We start from the raw sequence: 15,299 nt of genomic DNA, 5'->3' as shown, positions 1-15,299 counted from the left end.
TATTATGAACTATTTATTAGAAGTGTGGATTAATATTGGGAACATAGGGCCTGATTCAGACCCACTCGCGAGCGGCTGTCCGCTCGCAAGTGGGTCGATGGTCTGCACTGCGCATGCGCACGACGGAGGGAGCTCCGTCGTGCGCATGTGCGAGACGAGCGAAGGACTTTCCTTCGCTCGTTGTGTTTGATCAAAGGGGGCGTGCTGTCGATGTTGATTGACAGCACGCCCCCTTTGGTGGGCGTGCCGGGGCGTGCCTGCCAGACGGAGGCGTTCCCAAGGGAACGCCTACCGTCAGAAGCCGGCCCCACTGACATCACTAGTGATGTCAGTGGGAGTGATTTTGGCTCTGATAGAGCCAAAATCACTCCAGGCTTCTGCTCGCACTGGCGATGGTCAAGACCATCGCGACCATCATCATGCACGCTCGTATAGGCTGTGGGTGGTGACCCACAGCTATACGAGCATCCAGGAGGACGCTCCATATTTATGGAGGTGGGCCCTGATTCAGAGCGAGCGCTCTGGTCAGAGCGTCCGGCTCTGAATCAGGGCCATTGATCCTTATGTTTGCAGTATTAGACGGCTTTGTTTCAACCTGTTTAGGTAAGTATTAGTTTAGTGGGCCTAATATGGGGAGTACTTTCTCCCCCTCTCTGAAGGCTTACTTGGCATAGCTTTCCCCTACTCCCTAGCCCAGTGCTCTTTGCATTGTTCCATTGTGGCAAGTTCAGTATATAAACCAAAACTTTCAGGACATTATAATGTTATGAAAGAAGCCAATTACCTCGCTATAAAAAATACATTAAAATCCTCTTAAAATTATAATTATTATAGTGCTCATCCGTTTCATAGAGGGAATCTTAGTCCCAGGTTACACTACACTGCATTATAATTCTGTTGTATGTGTGAATGGCACTAAAGAGTCCAGATCCCTGAAAACTACAATATTTCAAAAGGTTGTTTGCCAAGATTATGGTTTTATCTCATTTGATTTCAATGAATATATATCATTTTTATCAACAAACTTCTACATTAATAATCAAAAAATATACAAACATACCTGAGTTGTGCCATTCCCAATATTCTTCTGCAGCACAAACAGGTTTCCCCCAGAATCACCTGACTGTGCAAGGAAAACAGCTGTGTATGGCTACCTAATCACAGAACATACTACCCTGAGTATATTAACCCTCCTTCAGTCAGGATAACCAAATACAAGCTGTGAAAGGGAAACTAATGATTACATGTTTGCAGGGGAGTAACTAGATATTTGGGGGCCCCATAGCAGAAGTTTGTGAGGGCCCCTTTGTACTACCCAATGGTGAAAAATGTATATAACACTTGTAACTTTGACAAGGAAGATGGTCCGCCCTCAGCTCTGGGCCCCATAGCAGCTGCACCCCCAAACACCTATGGTAGTTATGTAGTTGTTGGGGGTTATGTAATAGGTTCTGAGAATACAGGATCAGAGTGATTTTGGCGATTTTGACAATAAAATATAAACCAGTAATCAGTATAAGGCTGATTACCTCGTTAAATATAGCATCAAACTTGCCAAAATCATGTAATTTTTAATAGAAACTCGCTGGTTTATTATATGGAATAAATTGAATTTTAGATGTTTGAATTATAAAGTATGTTTTAATACAGTGCACCCAATAGATTATTGACACTTTTGTTCTCTTTGTGCTATGTAACAAAATCAGTGGCGTAACTAGGGCAGGGCGGGCGGGGTTCGTGCCCTGGGCGCCGTTGGACCAGCGGCGCGGGGGGGGCGCCGCCGGCCACGGTACCGGCCTGCCCGCCCTAGTTAGCCAGTGTAGCGCCGACCGCAATGAGTGCGGTCAGCGCTACACATTTACACAGGACCGGCACTAGGCTTCCAGCGCCGGTCCTGTGCTGCACGCCTGAGCCCGTTCCCTCCCCCAGGAGGCGGGCTCAGGCTGTGCATAACACACGCATCGCCGCCAGCGCTGGCGGCGATGCGTGTGTTAAACAGCAGCCAATGAGAGTCAGATAGACTCTCATTGACTGCTGCAGCACCCACTACAAGAGCCGGACTTCCGTCCGGCTCCTGCAGTGGGTAATGGGACTGACGTCATGACGTCAGTCCCATAATGCTGAGCGTGCCCACCCGGGCGGGAGCAGCGTCGCGATCAGGACCAGGAGCAGGAGCAGAAGCAGAGATTCAGGTAAGTATATTTTTATAGATATATATATATATATTTATTTTTTTTTGTAACCTATCTGCACAACGGGGGAGGGGGGTGGCTACTACCGGGGGGACCTCTACTGGGGGAGGGGTGACTACTACTGGGGGGACCTCTACTGGGGGAGGGGTGGCTACTACTGGGGGGACCTCTACTGGGGGAGGGGTGGCTACTACTGGGGGGACCTCTACTGAGGGAGGGGTGGCTACTACTGGGGGCACCATTGGGAGCACCTACTCTACTGGGGACTACTACTTGGGGGGAACTACCACTGGGGGCATTATGAAAGGGGCCTACTAGAGGCACTGCACTCGGGGGACCACTACTGGGGGCAATAATAGGAAGGGCCACTACAGGGGGCACTGGATAGGGGGGATCACTACAGGGTGCCTGCATAAGGGGACCACTACTGGGAAAACTGCATGGGGGGGACTACTACTGGGGGCACCATATAAAGGGCAATGCATAAGGGGATACTGCTACTGGGCGCACTGCATTGTGGGGACTGCTACTGGGGGCACTGCATAAGGGGAACACTATGTGGGGCACTGCATTTTGGGGCCACTACTGGGGGTACTGTATAAGGGGCACTACTATGGGCCTGCATAAGAGGGACCACAACTGCATACTGGGGGTACTGTATAAGGGGTACTACCGGGGTTAAGATGCATATGGATAGGAATGTTCAGCGTGTCATGTTGACACGCCCCATTTTTAAGTGACCACGCCCATTTTTTGCCGCGCGCACATATCGCTGTGTTGGGGGGGGGGGGGCTCCGTTTTCAAATTTGCCCTGGACTCCAAATACCCTAGTTACGCCACTGAACAAAATGACGTAATCTCAGAACCAGTTACATAACCCCCAGGTGTGTTCTTTAGTATTCGCGTGTCAGACCTATCTATCCTAAAGCTGGGTACACACTACATGATGTATCATATGCTATATTGTTACGATGCAGATCAGAACAATATATCATACACATATATCGTCATGTTTTTGTAGTTAGCTTTGCCAGCTCTCCTGTGTAATTACCAAGGTATTTTAAGGAAAAAAAATGTCAGGGAATTTAAAGGGAATTTCTCCTGAAAAAACCACACAAACATTGGTAGAGACCAGGTAATCTGAACATTTGAAAGTGGAAACCCTAAGTGGGAGAGATGTATCAAGCAGTGCAAGAAGTGAAGAAATGGACCAGTGCAGAAGTTGCCCATAGCAACCAATCAGCTTTGAGGTAGCATTTATAAAGTACATTCTTTAAAATGATAGGTAGAAGCTGATTGGTTGCCATGGAAAACTTCTCCACTGGTCCTCTTCTCCTGTCTTTACACTGCTTAATATGTGGAATATGGGTGCACTATATAAATAATAGGTAATAACTGGTAATAATAAATCCCCTTTTGTTTTTTGGTTACTACTTTTCTAATCTAATGAGACAGTGGTAAAATGGAATAGATCCAGGAGGCATTTTTCATGTCTTGTGAACCATATGGCCACTAAATGGACTAAATAGCAACTGACTTGAAAATGATCACTCTGAGGGTGGGATGTACTAACTTTGCAGAGTAAAGCCCTACTGATTCCATATGTACTAACATATGCGATCAGTACCGCAAAGGCCAGCTCTCCTGATAAGAGCTGTCCTTTGCGATCAGCACTTCTCCCTGGACTTCCAGGTTCATGACCCGGGAAGACCATCTGCGCATGCGCAGAGTGACACGGTGGCCACGGGGCATGCTGAGAGGGATCCTTTTGGATCCCTCATACCAGCGCGATGCTGTAAAAGGCCATAGGCTTCTATTGGGTAACGCCAGCAAAGGCTGGCATTACCCTCCTCATCGGAGCCCGGCGGCCACCCAATGGTACATATGGAAAATGCAGTAAAACCTTAACGCATTTTCCATTTAGTACATTCCGCCCATAGTCAGAAAATAAACTGCATAAGGGTAAGGTAAAGCTTTGCGTCAATAGAACAATTATGGTTCGTCCTTCTGAACAAATTAATCAAATAAATCAACCATTGAATGTGTGAGTTCTGAAAAGATCGCTAATCACATTACATAATAATTAGTATGGTGGAAAATAGATTGAACCTTGACCCCTATCGCTAAATGTGCAAGGTCATTTTGAATGGCAATAAAAACCCTGTGTATTCCGGTTTGTCTTCCTGATGCCTTAAGATTATGATCTGTGCAATCTGGCCATATACATTAGGTGGGCAATTTCCTCAGTGATCCCGCCATTCAGTAGACATACAGTATAGGGTGAGATTGATCATCTATTGTAAATAAATTGCGATACATCCCACCCCAATTCACATACTTACCAATGTTTTCGAATGACAGTATACATGAATACTTACCTACCAGGACAGCTCTTTCGATGTGGAGCTGTCCCGGTATGAACCGGGAGTCCTATTGCACATGAGCCCCAGCCAGCGCACACGCAAGCTATGGTGGAGAGTGATCCTTCTCGGGACTTCTTCCGAAAAGAAGCCCATAGGCTTCTATAGGCAACACCATCTACAAATGACGTTGTCTATCGGGCTCAAGCTTTGGAAAGATACGTTTGCTGGAGCTTGATGCATATCGCAGCCCCATAGAATTCTATGGGACTTGCGCAGATAACTCAGATATCTGCTGCGGACCTTTTTAATACATATTGTGGTAAACCTCAGAAAACTGCATCTTTAGCAATTATACATAGAATGTCAGGATCACGTCATCAGTCTCTATGCCAGAGGTTCCCAAACTCGGTCCTCAGGGCACCCTAACAGTCCAGGTTTTAAGGATATCCATGCTTGACCGCAGGCGACTTAATGAGTACCTCAGTCAATTTGATTTAACCACCTGTGTTCAAGGCTCAAGCATAGATATCTCTAAAACCTGAACTGTTGGGGTGACCTGAGGACTGCGTTTGGGAACCTCTGCTCTATGCTCTTCTTACTGCCTCCATTTGTCATTAGTAAGACAGCAGCATTTTGTTCAGCAATATAGTACAGGTTATTTTGAGGGTCAAAGAGTTAAACAAAGCGAGTTTATTCCAGTTGTAACAGGATTCATGTATACAGATTTCTTTTTTGATATCCTGACTCACCACGGGCGTTTCTTTGTCCATCTAAAAAGTAGCATAAAGCAAGTGTTGCCTGCAAGGATTTCCACCATAAATAAATGCTTTTAAATTCTTTATACAGACCCATCTAAAGAGGCACATGTAATGACCCATGGGAAATCAGAGCATGACATAAGAGGGGATACATTTTCTAAAACTGCACTGGGGAGTAGAAGACCTGGGTTATCCAAGATTTAAATCTTTCTCTGTAATTATTCTCAGATGGGCTGAGCTTTAATAGCTAAAAATTTTCATCTTCGAAAATAATTGTTCCTTACACAGGACAGGTTTTGCAGATCCCTTTATTTGTGGGTGACATACTTTCTGCACTTCTAAGGCACTGGCATTTTACTTGCATTTTAATGCTAGGAAAAACGTACAGTACATGAAATGCAAAGTCTATTCATTATTATAGGCTTCTGAATGTGTTTAAGCCCAAACAAATGCAACTAAGGTCTGTAATATAATTTTCGTTTACATGAGTATTAGAAATAAAACTCTTTCTACAAATGAGTCTAAAGCTGTATACCCAGATACTTATCAATTCTAAAGTGGAGCCGCAGATAACTACATTGACAATGTTGCAATTGTTAATTGATAAAATGGATCAATGAACTTCACCATACCAATAAAGTGAATTGTGACTGATCCTACATGGGTATGAATAGAAGCTATCAGATAGGTGTGCTCAAAACTTTCAAGAACTGATCCTACATGAGGTCTAAGGGGGTCATTCAGACCCGGTCAAAGCGCCGATGCGCTCGGACCGGGTCGATGGCCCCCCACAGAGCATGCGCGCGACGGCGCCATCGTGCGCATGCGTGAGACCCACTACGGTCATATCGGGTCTCTTTCCAAAGGGGGCGAGCTGTCGATGTTGATTGACAGCTCGCCCCGTTTGGAAGGAGGGCCGGGGGGGGTGGCAGCCCAAACGGGGGCGTTCCCATGGGAACGCCTACCGTTTGGGGGCGGCCCCACTGACATCACTAGTGATGTCAGTGGAGAGCTTCCGGCTCAGACAGAGCCGAAAGCTCTCCGAGGCTTACGACAAGGTAGACCCTACCCTAGGGTCTCGTCGTAAGCCCCGATTCTTCGCGATGGTCTTGACCATCGCGACCATCACCTTAGGCAGTCGTAGCCTTACCACCGCAAAGGAGGACGTCTTGAAAATTCAAGAGGTCCTCCCCTCATTCAGACCGACCGCACGCTCTGTGCGACCGGCTCTGAATGAGGTCTAAGTGCTATTAACCATGCTCAGAGCAAAGTCAATTTCTGTATTGGTTAGTTCAATGGTCCCAAATTCAGAGCTCAAGGCACCCTAATAGTTCAGATTTTAAGGATATCCATGCTAAAGCTCTAGTGATTTAATTTGTACCTCAGTCAGTTTGATTATACCATCTGTGCACAAGAATGGATATCCTTAAAACCTGGACTGCTATGTTGCTTTGAGGACGTTGGTTGGGAAACCCTGAATTATTTGATTACAGGCCTCCTGGTCAGGGGTTCGCAAGGAGCAAATCGCTGTCATCTATGTTTCTTTTTATTCCTTGTGGATTATAAATCTATATAAAAGAAGGGTCTGTGTTTCTTTTTTTGGCAAACTGTTATTATGTGGCCCTAGAGGCCCCAGGATTCTGGAACTTGTAATTTTACAAGTGCCAACATGCCCTGGTAGCCATGGGTATGTTGGCGTTTGTAGTTCCATCTGCGACAGAATGCCCTAGCAGTTATAAATGCCAGGGCTTGCTGGGACCTTGTTCAACCTACAAAAATGCTTATATCCACCTTTAACACTTTATTATCCCACAGGTCCAATGCCCATAGGGGATTTCAGACCCATGCAGAACAAGATGTGTCACTGTGACTGGGTGGCACTATGCTGCAGGTTTCCCTATTATAGTGTGACCACCTAAGCCTGCTATAACCTGGTGCTAGTTGTGGCTTTTGCAGCGCGGATTGTTTGCTCAATGGGTCAAGCACCCACAAGATGTATGCCATTTAGCCAGCAGCAGCAACTACCCTCCTCCTTGAAGGGTGCTGCCGCTGCTGAAGGAGAGGAGGAGACAGTCCCAGCCGCCCGGGTCCCGGTACCTGCGCAATGAATCTGGCAGGAGCTGGGAACGGCGTCTGCACACAAGCTGCAATGGCACCACACATCTGCAAAACACTGGCTTCTAGGGACTGCATCGGCTGTAGCCATGCCTCCATAAGCATATACAGATGTGTAAAATGTGTCTGAATCAGACCTGGTCGCTAGCAAGCGTTCGCTCGTTGCTGGCGATGTTTGCAAATGTGCGCATATGTATGCATCACAGTGCGTGTGCGCGAACTAGTCCGAGCGATTGGGAAGCATTCGGGAAGCACTCGCTCGCCAAGCAAAGACAGCCCAGTGGAATGAGTGACAGGAGAGGCCGTTTGTGGGTGGTAACAGGGGCAGGCCAGTAGTAACGGGGGAGTGGAGGTGCCAACGCAGGCGTGCCAGAGTGATTCAACGCTGTTTCAGAGGCGTGCATAATTAATAGGCAGCGTCATAGTACAAGTCACCTGGCAGGTTTTTACACTGAACTGCTCGCAGTGCTTGCAATAGGGTAAAGGTAACCACAAGCACTACGAATGCTCCCGATGGTACTCGATGTTACCGATGGTTGCATACACTTCCTGGAGATGATGTGCGCAAGTCGGTGTCTTAAGACAGGCTGGTGGGCGTCTACATACACAAAGCGATCGCACGCCAAGACATAGTTGGTGTGCTTATGCCTTGCCGTGCGATCGCCTGCCTTGCTGGGTGTGTTCAGAATTTGCATACGCTGGGAGCGAGCATACGCATCTAGCGACCGGGTCTGAATCAGGTCCCTAGTCAGTATTAAGTCTCAGTTTCCAATGATCCGGTAAAATTTACATTTAATTAAGACTAATTGCAATTAGAGATGAGCGGTTCGGATTCTGTGGAATCCGAACCGCTCCGAACATTGGGGATCCGAGTCCACCCGAACCCTGTTCGGGTGTTCACCGCCTGACTGGGATCCCCGTTCGGGGGCCGAACGGCGGCCGCCTGATGTCGGATTCTCGCTAGAGAATCCGACATCAGGGCTCCTATTGTGTAGGGCAGAGCGCTGTGATAGCGCTCTGCCCTACACAGACACAAACACACAGCCGCCAGCGGCAGCTGTGTTTGTTACAGCAACCAATCAGAGTCACACAGACTCTCATTGGCTGCTGCACGGAGGGAGCCGGCTGGAGCTCACTGAGGAGCTCCGTTTTCCGGCTCCCTCCTCAGCGCGTGGATGCAGAGCGGACGGTGCGGAAGCGGGGATACAGGTAAGTTGTTTTTTTTTTACTTGTGTAAGGGCCGGGGCGCTACTGGGGGGGGTCTGCTACTGGGGGTGCCGGGGGGGCCACACTACTGGGGGGGTCATACTACTGAGGGGCCTGCTACTGGGGGGGCCTACTACTAGGGGGGCCATACTATGGGGGGGAGCTACTACTGTGGGGGGCCATACTACTGGGGGGGCCTGCTACTGGGGGGGGCCTGCTACTGGGGGGGCTATACTACTGTGTGGGCCTACTACTGGGGCGGCTGCTAATGGGGGGCATACTACTGGGGGGGCCTGCTAATGGGGGGCATACTACTGGGGGCACTGCATAGGGGACCCTACTACTAAGGGGACTGCATAGGGGGCACCACTGCTGGGGGCATTGTGTAAGGGACACCACTACTGTGGGCATTGTGTAAAAGGGGCACTACTGTGGGCATTGTGTAAAAGGGGCACTACTGTGTGTCGTAACATAAATAAGAGACACTACTTTATGGTGTATTGTGAATCAGGCCCTATGTGCGGTGTAATGTGAATAAGATTGTGACTCCTTGGGCTGCAGCCCACTATGTAAACAAGTACTGTGACTCTGCTGGCCGTACCCCACTGGGTGGGTGCACTACTTTTCATTTCTGCCACTGCTGTGTGGCAATGTGTCATAGATGTGCTTTATACTGTGGTGTCTGTGTCGTTGTGCCGCTGCTTTGTCGCTTAGTAACCAGTCAGCTCACTGCAACCTTTGGCCAATAATGTTGAAAACAATATAATAAGCTGTGAGATGGTCTAAATTGACTGGAAATTAATGTTATTGAGGTTAATAATACTCTAGGAAGAAAAAAAAAGACCAATTTATGTGATTTTAGCTTTTTTTGTAAATTTTTGTAAAAAAATCCAAATCCAAATCCAGTCACCGCAGTCTGGCAAATCCAAATCCAAAGCCGGACGATGAATTAGAACCAAATCCAAATCCGGCAAAAGTGGTCCGGCGCACATCCCTAATTGCAATATTATTTATGCGATTTTACTATTAGCAGTTGTCCAGTTTCTGTTGTCAACAATATTTTCAAAATCTACTAATATCCCTTCTTAAATGAAGAAGAAATTCCGCAATGGCAGCCAAAGAAATACTGAATCACACATTACTATTGTATACCACTAAAAATATATCTGGAGTATGGGCGGAAGGTCAAGCTGCAATTTAACTCAAACATGTATTTCATTTCGTGCACAAGGGTCAAGAATTTCACTAAATTACAAGTTTGTAGAATGTCTTACTCAAAAATACATGTGTGCTTAACTTACATTATCTTAGACTACCACCTAGTGGACAAAAATACACCTTCAGGTCATGGACGTCTTCTAATAATGCTTCTCAGCCGAGAAGCTGTCAGTGTTTAGAACAACTGGTAATGGCCCGTACACAAGGGACGATCAGACAACGATCAGATATCATTGTCTGATCTTCCTGCATGTGCTGGATGTTCAATATCGAACATCCAGCAACATGCACCAACCCCCAAACGATGTAACGATCGCTGGTCCCTATAGTAAACAGGCTAACCTGGTCGATATCGACCAGGTTGGCCTGCATGCACGGGCGATGGTCGATATCGATATCGTTCATCCGTGCCCCTGCATCGACCATCGTTTGGTCGCTGGAGGGGTTAAAAAAAGGACGATATAAACGATCAAACAATATCGTTATTGTTTATATCGTCCTTTTTATCTGACCGTGTGTATGCACCATAAGAGTGACTGGTACGGCACAGCTTGCCTTTTTCTAGAACGTGTATTAGGGGATGGACAGTCAGTGCTTAGTGCCTGTAAGGCAGTTCACAGGTATTCAATCGGGAAACCAGCTGACGTAAGCCCGACAGCCGGCTTCCCGATTGCTTTATCCCGGCGAGGGATAAGTGACAGGCGTCTAAATCTAGACACCTGTCATTTTTCCGACACCGGGAGACCGGTGCCCGGCATTCCGATCGAAGGGCGACGCGAGCGGACAGCAGCGGGGGGGAGGGTTAGGTTTAGGGCACCCGGGGGGGACTTAGGGTTAGGCTAGGGGGTTAGGGTTAGGCACCCCCGGGGGGAGGTTAGGGTTAGGCACCCCCGGGGGACTTTGATTTAGGCAGCGGGGAAGGGGGGGTTAGGTTTAGGCACTTAGAAGGGGGATTATGGTTACGCACAGGGGGGGAGGTTAGGGCTAGGCACCTCTAAGGAGGGTTAGGGTTAGGGGTGTTAAGTTAAGTTAGTTTGTACTTACCTAGGGACGATCGGGATTTCCAGCGCTGTCGGGCTGCCACTGCCGCTGCCGGGATCTCTGCATCTGTTGGACTGACGCTGCCGGGAATCGAACTGCCGGCCATGCGTCAGCCGGTATTTCATACCGATTCCAGTTCAAACTACATAACATATAAGTGCTGAATTTGTTTTGAGAACTGGAGGGATTCATACAAGTTGCTCTGATTTATATAGTTTTACAAATTAACTTTTCAATGAATATAAATGTACAATTAGATTGTGAGATACCGATGTGTCCACATACAGCTTTGCTGAAATCGTGCCAAATAGCCATCCTTGGCACCAGTGGCAGCTCCTGAGGTGGGGCTGCAGCGCAGTCCAAAATTCAAATAGGGGAGCCACACTAACTGCCAGTGACCACTTGGTGATCAATTGTGACAATCAAATTTGAATCCAATGCTGAAGCTAGCCGAGGGATTTACATAGATCTCCAAACATTTTCTTCTCTAGAAGAACGGCTGGCATTTGTATAACTCATTTGGTAAGGCTGGATTGGCCATCTGGCACCAAATGGGCTAATGTGCCAGTCTGGCCGGCAGAACTGGTTTAAGGGAAAGGGGGCACAGGGAGCATGTCCCTTGGGCTGCCACCTGTCAGGGATTTTACCGGCCAGTTCAGAAATAAGGAGATCTGTCCAGAGTCTGGATGTATGGTGTCCGGAAATCCTACATTGTGGTCACGAGTCACATCATGGATTCTCTGCTGCTCCGTCACCCAGCCCATGGCCTGCCTCCTTTGACTTTCTTCTATCCATGGCCATCAGTTGCAAGAGGGCATACGAGGCATTGAACTCAAAGTGCCATACTCCTGTCAGAAGATGCCATGGTGAGTCAGATGGGTAGTGGTCAGAACAGCATTTGGTCAGAGGAAAATATTGCAGTTGTGAAACAGCAGTGATCATTTAAAACATTGTATATACACAGACACAGGGGCTGTGATGGCAGGCTGGAAAAGAATTGGCCTGTTCTGAAAATACGCAGAGTAAAGTCACAATTTATGGTTGTTACAATTGATGCAAACAAATGTTTAATAGCTAAAGCTTGCTGTTTTAACTCCTTGGGGTAAATTTACTAAAGTGAGAATTTTTAGAAGTGAGTTTTAAAAGTGATGTTGCCTATAGCAACCAATCAGATTCTAGCTATTATTTCTAGGAGGTGCTAGTTAAATGTTAAGTAGAATCTGATTGGTTGCTATGGGCAACATCACTTCTAAAACTCACTTCTAAAAACTCTCACTTTAGTAAATTTACCCCCTTGTCTTTCTACTACAAGAGGATGTTATCCTTGGATGCCCCATAAAATACCAGAGCAACTTAAACACTTTAAATGTGCTATCAAAGGTAGTGAGACATTGGTGACATTTTTGCCCAAGAGTTCAGAAGCAGTAGCCTAGTAATGGTTTTGTTCCCAGAACATAAAAACTACACTAAAGTGTTCTGAACTGAATGCGTTAGATAGCAGTGCGCTCTGGAACGGTCTTCTCTCTCCATGTATGCTGGGCCCTAGGACCCAGAGTCAGCGGGACGTCCGACCTTATGTCACTGTCAGGTTATTGCTTCAGGTGTCCTCTCACCTGTGTAGGCCGTCACAAGTACTATGCGGATGCACTGCACTTAGCTTCTGAAGTGAAACACCTACATACTGCTGTTAATCTCTGCAATACTGCTATCCTGCTTACCATTGATAACGATGTGTTATCCTGTTGATATCAATAAACTGGCATCCTGGTTAAGGACTCCTTGTGTGGTCTAACAGTCACCTTCACATTTTGCTTGACATCTATTGTCACCACCATCTCAATAGGCTATATCAATAGCTTTTGAGACCAGGCACCCCAAGTGTGAAATAAGCAGAACGTTTCTGTATTTGAATCAGAAGAAAAAGCAGAAAGATGCACACTGCAATTGCAAGTATGACCTTCACTAAACTAAGATGTTCAGAGAACTACACCATGAGGAAGTTCACTATGCAGATGCAGCTGAAGCGGGAAAAGCTGTGGAAAATCACAAATGACACAGGTGACAACCCAAACCTTGATACAGTGGATAGATCCATGGGGACCATAGGCCTCGCTGTGGAGCAGCACCTGTATTCCATTATTCATGGGAAAGTGTCAGCACATGACATGTAGATAGCTCTGCAGGCAGCGTATGAAGATAAGGATCTCATGAGGAAGATAAACCTGTATGGTACTAAACTGAGCGCATGCAGGGACATGACTGAGTATATTGACTAGATGTTAACCATATCTCAGCAACTGACATCTATAGGAGTCCAGGTGGATGACGAGAAGGTTGCAATGGTAATGCTGCAAAATCTAACACCTGAATTCCATTTCTTAGTGGTGGCTTTAGAATCCAGTATGAATAAGCTATCAATGGAGATTGTAAGGGCTAAATTGCTGCACTTTTAAGAATGCATATCGGTAAAGACCAATGCTGAGAGTTCTGCATTATTCACGAGGGACACTAAGTGTAAAAAGCCTAAGTACAAATGTTTTTTATGTCACAAGGTGGGACATAGACCTGATTCAGAGATGGATGCAGTTAGCAGTGCTGCTGCATCTTTGAACACAGCAGCGATGCTAACATGCGCTAATGCAGCAGGAGGCGTCTGATGATAGCAGACGCTTCCTGCCAGCATTGCAGATCCTAGTGCTGCATTCAAAATATGCACCAAAAGATCACCATCGCAAACATTGGCCGCAGTCATCACCCATCTGATTAAACTTATGCTTACTCAGATTGTGCTACGGAATTACCCAGCTGGGGCCAGGAATTCTGTATCAGTAGACACAGACCCAAGCCCCAGCATGCCTACAAAACAGCTCAGTCGCGGTCTACTCTCCACCCCCAAACAGCTGCAGGATATTGCAAGCAATCTCGCAGGACTCGTTCTGCACATGCGCAACATGGGTCTTGTGCGTGCACAGCCCATTCGCCATCATAGATGTACACAAACTATCGGGTTTGCATACATTTTTGAATCAGGCCCACAAAGCGGCATATTTATCACAATTCGCATTATTAATGTGGATGTGATAAATATTTTTTGCCCAAATTCACAATGTGAACATAAATATTTTCACGCAAATTTACTAAAAACCTCTTACCATGAGATGGGCTCCGATAAGCGCCCATCCTGGCGAAGAGCTGGAGCAAGTGTAATCCAAGGCAGCCAATGTGCATGTGCAGCCGACGCCCGTCGCATCTATCACTGGGACAGGCGGATCTCCGTAAAAAATAATAGCACATAGGCTACAATAGGTTAACTTGATAAATCCGGTAGCACAGCAGCCCTATGGCGGCTGTTTGAAATGGTGTCATGCATCAGATGTTGGAGCTATCGGCTGCAACCCCTCTGTGTTACTGTACACTGGCGGGGTACTTAATACTTGCGGATATCCCCCAAAAATGGGTGTTTTCGGGGAATATCCTGCAAATATTATTTGCTAAATAGGCTCTAAATCCTCTGAATGCAGACTGAGAGTTGCAAGTGGTGCGAGTTTTAAATGTAACAGACAGTTGCCGGAAGGATTGATGGTACCACGGAGCCACAAGGTATTTCAGTTGCAATCAAGAATGTCTTACATCACTGTGCACATGTGATCCTATAACAGTGAGAGGGATTGGAGACTGATGGCCTGTATCAGAGATGGACAGTATTGCATAGCCGCAGGGAAGAGACTGTGCAATACCGTCCACATAAAATGCAAATACAGCAGGAGGCAGGGGCGGATTGGGATGGAAAACCAGCCTGGGAAATTTATGGAAGCCTCCTCATTGGGCCTGATTTCACTTTGCTTTTTACATAGAACCCAGTGTGGATCTTGCGTGTGTGTGTGAAAATTTAGTGTAGATTCAGCTATTACTCTCTTCCCAAAATACACATTATAGCAAAAAAACATCCACACAAAAATCTACATTTAAAGACATATTCATATATACATACATACATACACACAATCTTAGTGTAATGCCCAGCGTTGCCTGGCTTTCTTTTTATTTTTTTAAACTATTGCTGTCCCCGATGCTGCCTGAATTTATTTTTTTTCTACTCTCTCTCTCCTGCCCCCTGTATCTCCTCCCCTCTTCCCCCTTCTTATTCCATCTCTCACTTCCCGCTCTGTCTTTTCCCCATATCTCTTTTCTCCCTCCACAATTTCCCTTTCTCGCTCTGATATTCTCCCTCCTATTTCTCTCATCCCATTACTCTGTCTCTCTCTCTCTTCCACTTTCCCCCTATCGCTCTCCTCCACTCTGTCTGTTTCTGTTCTGACATTCTCTCCTGCACATTTTTTGTGATGGAGAACATTGATGGTGATTGTGCGTTACGTAGGGTGAGTGTGTGGCGGTAACATTGTGGG

General features: G+C 46.7%; 1 long non-coding RNA gene across 1 annotated transcript in view; it reads right to left on the bottom strand.

Annotated features, from left to right (window-relative positions):
- Window positions 1-1,119, bottom strand: part of LOC148477687 (uncharacterized) — a 366,671-nt gene extending 365,552 nt beyond the window's left edge. Inside the window, exon 1 of the long non-coding RNA XR_015872485.1 lies at window positions 1,061-1,119. This is a non-coding gene — a long non-coding RNA (uncharacterized LOC148477687). The remainder of the gene's footprint in view (window positions 1-1,060) is intronic.
- Between the last annotated feature and the right edge of the window lie 14,180 nt (window positions 1,120-15,299).

This window comes from Taudactylus pleione, unplaced genomic scaffold, assembly GCF_031769625.1.
Source record: "Taudactylus pleione unplaced genomic scaffold, aTauple2 ptg000699l, whole genome shotgun sequence".
NCBI classification, from domain to species: domain Eukaryota; kingdom Metazoa; phylum Chordata; class Amphibia; order Anura; family Myobatrachidae; genus Taudactylus; species Taudactylus pleione.
This window is presented reverse-complemented; position numbering and strand designations above follow the sequence as displayed.